Raw genomic sequence first — 7,766 nt, forward strand, 5'->3', positions numbered from 1 at the left:
CTTCGGTCAAAAATAACTTTGATATTCTAGATAGGTTTTCCGATTTACCAAGGGCTTTGCGGGTTATATCCTATATTCTTCGGTTTTTCCAGAATACGCACCCAAAAACTAAAGCCTCCTTCAAAAGGGATGCTCATTCGATCGCTCCTGATGAAATAGAAAAAACAACACGAAGATTGATAACAATATGCCAGAGGCAACATTATCAAGAAGAGTACGCAAACTTGAAGTCAGGAAATCTAATAAATGGGAAGAGTGAGATTTTACCCCTGAACCCATATATAGATGAAGAAGGCATCATTCGAACTGGGGGGCGGACTGGGGCATCGAAAGACATGTCCCATAATGAAAGTCATCCCATTATTCTTCCTTATACTTGCAGGTTATCCAGACTTATAGTCCAATCCTCTCATGAGACCACCCTGCATGGAGGGAACCAGCTGATGCTACGTCATATCCGCACTCAGTACTGGATCCCACGCGTTAAAGTCATGATAAGGTCGGTTATCCACAACTGTAAAGTCTGCACTATTTACAGGAAGCGGACGCAAACGCAACTTATGGGGATCCTTCCGAAAAAGCGCACCACCTTTACTAGGGCCTTCACTAACACTGGGGTAGATTTCGCGGGACCATTCGATATAAAATCCTACCGAGGAAGGGGATGTCGAAAGCCATCCATCTAGAAGCGACAAACGATCTTAGTACCGGGTCCTTCCTAGCTGCCTTCGCCAGATTCGTATCCAGACGAGGCTATCCGAAAAACGTTTACTCCGACAATGGTACTAACTTTGTCGGAGCTTCTCGATCTTTACGATCCGAGTTTAAAACATTTCTGCGTGAAGCAAGGGACGGAACGTTGACTAAATATAGCCATCACATTATAGAATGGCATTTTATACCGCCAAGCGCTCCTCACATGGGAGGTTTGTGGGAAGCGGGGGTAAAAAGTTTTAAGACCCACTTTAAAAAGATCGCATCCGATCATAAATATACTCTCGAAGAGTTTACAACCCTCTTATGTCGAATTGAGGCCTGCCTCAACTCGAGACCTCTAAGTCCCTCATCCAACGACCTTTCCGACCTGGAGCCGCTTACTCCAGGCCATTTTCTCGTAGGTGGGCATCTTTTAGCTCCACCTGTACTCGACTGTAGTGAAAACCCTGCCTCCATTGTAAACCGATGGCAAAAGATGAAAGCCCTTCATCAAACCTTTTGCAAAAGATGGAAATCGGAATATCTCACCGAGATCCAGAAAAGGTATAAATGGAAACATCCACAATCCAATTTAAAAGCCGGGGACCTAGTCGTCATAAAAGAGGACAACCTACAACCAAACGAGTGGAGAATGGGGAGAGTCGTCAACACACATCCAGGTTCCGATAACCGTGTACGTGTTGTTGACGTCAATACAATTAAGGGACAAATTAGCAGACCAATCGCGAAACTGGTACTACTTCCGCCCAACGACAACGAAAATGAACTTTAATAGTCCACATTTCTCCATCCCAAATAACCCAGCTCTCGTTCACCCCGAACGAGGCCAACACCCCGGTAACCCTGCTCTCGTTCCCCTGAACGAGGCCAACAAAACCCTAACGCAGATTTACTATCTGCCACAGAATGCTTCTTCCAACAATTGCGTTAGTGCGCCGTGGCCACCACGCAATTGTTCAGAAGATAATTGAATGTAGGCGTTGACCCCAGAATTTTGGTCGTATCGTCACCAGAATATCCCCGTACCTCTCCCATCACACGTTGGGTATTCATCTCACAGCTGATGTCACGCTGTTTAAACTTTTTCCACGTTATTAAATAAATAATAAATTAAAAATTGATTTAAATGATTGTTTTCATCCATTTAAAGCAATAAGGGCTAACAACGCCATCAAAAAAGGGGCATCAGCTGATTTCGAAACATGCTTAATGATAGCAGCGTACTTCATCGGTGCGATCCAACAGATATTAGTGCCCCAAAACAATAAAACCTTTCCACCAAAGTAAACCCCAACGAATTTCCACCCTTCTGTCACCACTGAGTAATGTGCTAACAGCGACATAAAAATATGGTTAATGAATGACTTCTCACATGGAAAATCTCAAGCACAAACCATTTTTTTCAACAGCTTTAAACAATTTTCTGAAAACCTAACAACCAAATCATTTATTCCTTTTTACTTACTACAAAACAATAAGCCACTATAGAAGTCAAATGAAAACAATGCTACATCTTTATATTCGCATTATCAGTTTGGAATTTTTAAAGTGCTTTATGCACAGCATCCTCAAAACCTTCCATGCTTACAATTGGCGTTTGTGGCGTAATACCGTGCCCTAGATTTGAAATATAACGTTGCTTGCACGAATTTCTTCTGGTATTTTATACATATCCTGCGGATCTAAATTGCCTTGCAAAGCAATATTTTGACCAACTTGCTTCCGTGCCTCTACTGGATCCACAGTCCAATCTAAGCCTATAATGTCATAATCCAAAGTTGCTTGCTCTTTCAATGAGTGGCCAGCACCTTTAGCAAATAGTGTCAAAGGCACTAAAGGTATTGATTGTTGCTGCAAACGTTCGACCAACTTATCACGAATTTCTTTATGTAGGGTACTGCCCATTTCAGAAAATCTTCTTTGCTTAAATGCTCTGCTGAAGATTCGAAAATTTGCAGCAATTTTGCACCGGCCTTTGTCGGCATTTCCAAATAATCAACAATGGCGTCAGTCACCATGCTTAATAGCTTTTTTGAATCTACTGGAAAATCGATAACCCAAGCTTTTGATTTAGACATCGTTTTACTGCCGCCCCCTTCAATCATGTAACCCATTAGTGTCCACGGTGCACCCGTGAAACCAATAAGTGGCACACGTCCTTCTAGCTTGTGGCGCATCATTGTAATAGCATCGCCAACATATGTCAAGCGCCCCACCGCTCCCTCAGGTGTGAGCTTTGCTAAATCAGCAGGTGTTTGCAATGGTTCTGGGAAAACGGGACCCACACCCGCATGCATTTCCACTGTCACACCAAGTGCTTGCGGTATTACTAGAATGTCTGAAAATATGATAGATGCATCCAAGTCGAAACGTCTCAGCGGCTGCATTGTCACTTCACATGCCAGTTCGGGTGTACGACAAATAGTAAAGAAATCATGAAGCTTACGTACCTCTTGAAATAGCGTCCAGCCTGACGCATTACCCAAACGGGCACCCTGTCAACGGGCTCGCCACGCGCTGCTCTCAAGAGATTATCATTTTTAAGCAGTGGAAAGTTCTTTGTATCTTTCATTTTGTGTTGTTTATTAACTGGACTATGCTTTCTGTTGCGAATTACACCGTAAAGTGTTGCCTTTGTTTTGTTTTGGTTTAATTTATAACTTGTGAAATGTAGAGCTGCGACCGGCACGAAAAAAAAAGACCAAAAATTCTGCATTAAAAAATAAAGTTATTGTCACGAATATTAGCAGAATTAAGGAGTGCTGCCAGCTCTAAGCCGATGCTAAGCATGAAACTTTAATAAATCTTTGTTTTGATAACACTTTTAACTCTTTGGTCTAATCAGACTCAGTATCAAGTAGGGTTTGTTATTGTAATACAAACAAAAAAAATAAAAAATAAAATAAGTAACTATTGTTATTCGCATACTTATTACTCGTCAGCGATCTTTTGGTTTAATATAAACTCTATGATATCGTTTTATTGTGAGTCAAATGATGGATCATCCAGTATAACCATTTTGGTTGATCCCCAAATCTCAATTAAATGGCCAGCATTTTTTGCATATCCAGCAATTTCATCTTCCACAGTTCAAACCACACGTTTTTCCACCCTGTATTTATCAGCGTCAGCGAATTTCAAACAAATCAAGATTACTTTTCAACTTTTATTACAAAAAAACAAGAACAGCTTATTTTCGTTCGTAGTTTTTCAACACACTACGCTTACAAAAGCGAAAGACTTACAATTTTTGAAACTACAAAAAAGAGGGCGTTCGACCTACAGTACGCTTTGATATTTAATGTTGTGGATGACTGAGAAAGGGCATACTATGCATGCATTGAGTTGGTCAACTTTAACTTTAAGTGGAACACTAATCAAGCATTCAAATCTCAGTTGATTTTTATCCAGTTACTTTCTCTTGTATATTGTAATTATTTGAGCATTTTACCTTGATTGAATTTACGTCCATCTTTATCGGTACCTGTCCAAGAAAAATATTGTGGCACTCATTCTTTAGTTTCCTCCGAATTGGCATCCAATCTCCTTCATGCATAACAATCGTAATCAACTTGCCAATCGGGTGATAGGGTGAAGGCTAATTCATGACCGCGCCACACCCAAACACCGGATATGGTACTATCATTATCCTCACCAAACAGGCACACTAAAGCAAAGGCTTGCTTACGCATTTCATCGCGACGTCGAAACATACCAGTGATGAGATTGCACAACACAAACACTTTTGTAAGCTCACTATTATATTTATATTCACCGAACCAGATAGAATAATTTTCTGGATCGAATTTTTGCCAAAAGTAGGGAACGGAAACACATTCATCCTCGTTAGAGTATGAACGTTTGAAATCATCGAAATTGAATGTACCTATTGACAGTGAATCGAAATGATTTAAGCAGTTACGTGTCAAAGGATAAGCAACTATTATATCCAACTGTCCACTATAAATGCAAATAGTATAATCATTTAATAATTGTGATATCCATGGTGCAACCGTGTCCATTACATCCTTCTTCAAAAACCTTTCAACTTTATTTTCTTTACCCAAATCATGAAAAGTCATATTACCAACATGCATGGCACGACGCGTTGTTGACGATTGCAGGAAATTACCAAGCGCATCAGCGGGTTCGTCATTATCAGTTTTCAAATAATTATAGTAAACATTAAAACCGGTTAGATTAAGAAAAAGTGAACCATTCACAATAATATCATTGATAAGACTATCAAAATTTCGAAAGCGCATTCCATGTCATGTTGTTCTATGCATTTTTACCCCTTTCTTCTTGTTCATGGAACTGTTGCAAACCACGATCATCTATCAATTCCAATTGGTATAAATAATCACTATAATTTGGTTGATGTAATAGATCTGAAAGTCCATTACCAATGGCAAAGCCCTTCTGTGGTATATAAACCCGCGTCTATTGCATTTTGCACCAAATGTATGGGATATGTTAACGCTGGTACATATTTCCCAGCATACGATTCACCCGTAATCCAAAATCCACTGGAATTACGCCATCCAAATAATTCGTATAATTGCATAACAGCTTCATGTAAATTCCGTCCAACATCTTTTTCATTACCCGCATAACCATCGTCACTACCAGTAAAACTGAAACCAGTATCAACTGGACTATTACCCTAATTTCTTACATAAATGGTTTAAGTAGTGCTATTTTAACTTTAAGCACTTTGCGGAGAATTCTTGTTGCACACAAAGTGCTTACCTACACATAAATATAAATATGTGCGTATTGTTGTGCTATAATGTTTTATTTAAACTTACTTCCATCGCTATGCGCCACACCCTCACGCAACAGGAAATACCTCAAGCCCTCTATTGTGTAAAGTTTAGCTGCCTCAACCGGATGACCAGAATCAAGCAATAAACCTGCGCCCGTGTGTGTGTCCAAACGTAGCTGTGATTCTGTTAAGAAAGCTTCATCTGAAACATAATACCAACCACTGTATGCAGCAGAGTAAATGTGGCCGCGCGATTTTAAAGTGTGCCAAAAATGCGCTACAGCCGTCTTGTGGCGCTCTTCGTTAGTACGGATAAAATATGTGTTTGCTATACTCGCTTCGCCGAATACATGACGATATAGCGCAGATATATACTCGCAATATTGTGCAACGGGCACGTTTTGAGCTGCTGCTTGTTGGATTTTTGTACCATGTTCATCAGTGCCAGTACAGAGATGAACTGTCCTTTTGGGGTCATTAATTGATATGACTGTTCATTGTAATATTCTAACCTGAAAATGCAAAGAAAAATTGATCAATGAAAATAAAGAAATAAGGTTAGAATTAGCAAATTTTACTATACGAACAGTAACTATACTAACCGCATGTCGTAAATCAATGACATCTTTTTTCCTTTTTTCCATTCAGGAAATGGAAAAGCGTAGCAGATGTCAAAATATCTACATTTACTGTCTGACTGTCAATGATTATTGCAATACAAACGTTAGGCCTCATGCGAAAGCATCTCGCGCACTACACGTCATGCACTACATGCGCACTACACGTCACGCACTACATGCCGCACTAAATATCGCGCACAACACGCCGCACATGTCGCGTATTACATATCTCGATCAATCATTCATGTGGACGGGATTTGAAATACCTAATTCCACGAATCTCAACATTATCGACAATACACGTCAAAAAATAATGTTGGGTGGTGGAAGTGCAACTCTGTAATACCTTTTCAGCCAGGTTTCGAATCGTTCCGTGTGGTGGCAGGCCACTTGTGGTGAAAACAAAGTTCACCCCAAATAAAAAATAAATTGTTAGGACTACTTCGGCGACATCTACGGACATAAAATAAATTATAAAATGCACTAAAGGCGCTAAAGCACCAGCCACATCGCATGGATGCGTGCTAAATCCGTTTTTTCTTCGTTTCTTTGCGCGCATAAGTATTTAATTATGGCCTTTAATTTTTATTTCAACTAAATTTTATTTCAATAAAATTTTTTTTTTCTTCTGCGAAAATATATTAGAGATAATTTTCTTTTTATTTACGCCACCCAAACAACATTCCGCTAACCTCAATTTGGGCATGATCAATGACACCAATATTCTTTCAGATCATGACCCGTTATCAAACCTTATTGGCCAAGTCAGAGGGAGTCGCAAAGCGTTTCGACGTCGCGTGCCAGCTCTGCGGCAGGGACCATAGTCTCCGATTCTGTGCCGAATACAGGAAAAAATCCCCGGAGGAGAGGTTGCGGGCCGTGCTGTTGCACAAATACTGTCCGAATTGTCTGTCGCCCTTCCACCGCGTGGACAAGTGCAATAGCAAATATCGCTGCAAACGGTGCCAGCAAAAGCACCACACCACGCTCCATCTAGATGAGCGTCTTTCTGAACGCGATGATGCAACAACCATTGGCGACGACAGCCCGTCAGATGACACGTTGCCAATCCACCTAATGGGGCCGACAAAGTCCTGGGCTCAGCAGGTGGAGGAAGAGGAAATGGAGGAAGAGAGAGCGAAAATGGAGGAAGAGAGAGCAAAAACAGAACTGAACCGTCAATGAGCAGGAACGGGATGCGCAGTTTCCGACCGCTGTTGCAGCACGAACGAAGGGCGGAGGAAGTAAAGAAAGCTCGGAACCATCAAAATAACTGGCGGCGCCGTGACGTTGGACTCCAACGCGGCCCCACCAAGCCATCCAAACGCGAGAGACAGCAGCGGCAAAAAAAATCGACGCCATACTCTCTTGAGTACTCTCAGAGTACAAGGACGCTAACGTGCGACACGCCGGAAGGCTTCCGGACAGGGCGGCTGCTCCAGGCTACTCCATCGCCCATCATGCGGCCTTTCGTGCCCATTGCGTGGGCATTTACACCTGGTTCGGGCCATTATTGATCCCTGCGCCACCAGCACGATCGTCGATGCGGAGCTGGTACGCGACTTACAATTGGAGCGCCAAGGACATGGACAATGCACCCTCATACTGCGCGCAAATTCGGAGCGTCGACGCGCATAACGACCCAAGCAGCCATCGTCGAA

At 41.7% G+C, this 7,766-nt stretch overlaps 2 pseudogenes; both read right to left on the reverse strand.

Moving 5' to 3' along the window:
• Positions 1–2,260: 2,260 nt before the first annotated feature.
• On the reverse strand, positions 2,261–3,289 carry LOC137246354 (uroporphyrinogen decarboxylase-like; annotated as a pseudogene).
• Positions 3,290–3,683: 394 nt separating this feature from the next.
• On the reverse strand, positions 3,684–6,110 carry LOC137247256 (venom serine carboxypeptidase-like; annotated as a pseudogene).
• Between the last annotated feature and the right edge of the window lie 1,656 nt (positions 6,111–7,766).

Source organism: Eurosta solidaginis, chromosome 3 (genome assembly GCF_040869045.1).
Source record: "Eurosta solidaginis isolate ZX-2024a chromosome 3, ASM4086904v1, whole genome shotgun sequence".
In the NCBI taxonomy this organism is placed as follows: Eukaryota; Metazoa; Arthropoda; class Insecta; order Diptera; family Tephritidae; genus Eurosta; species Eurosta solidaginis.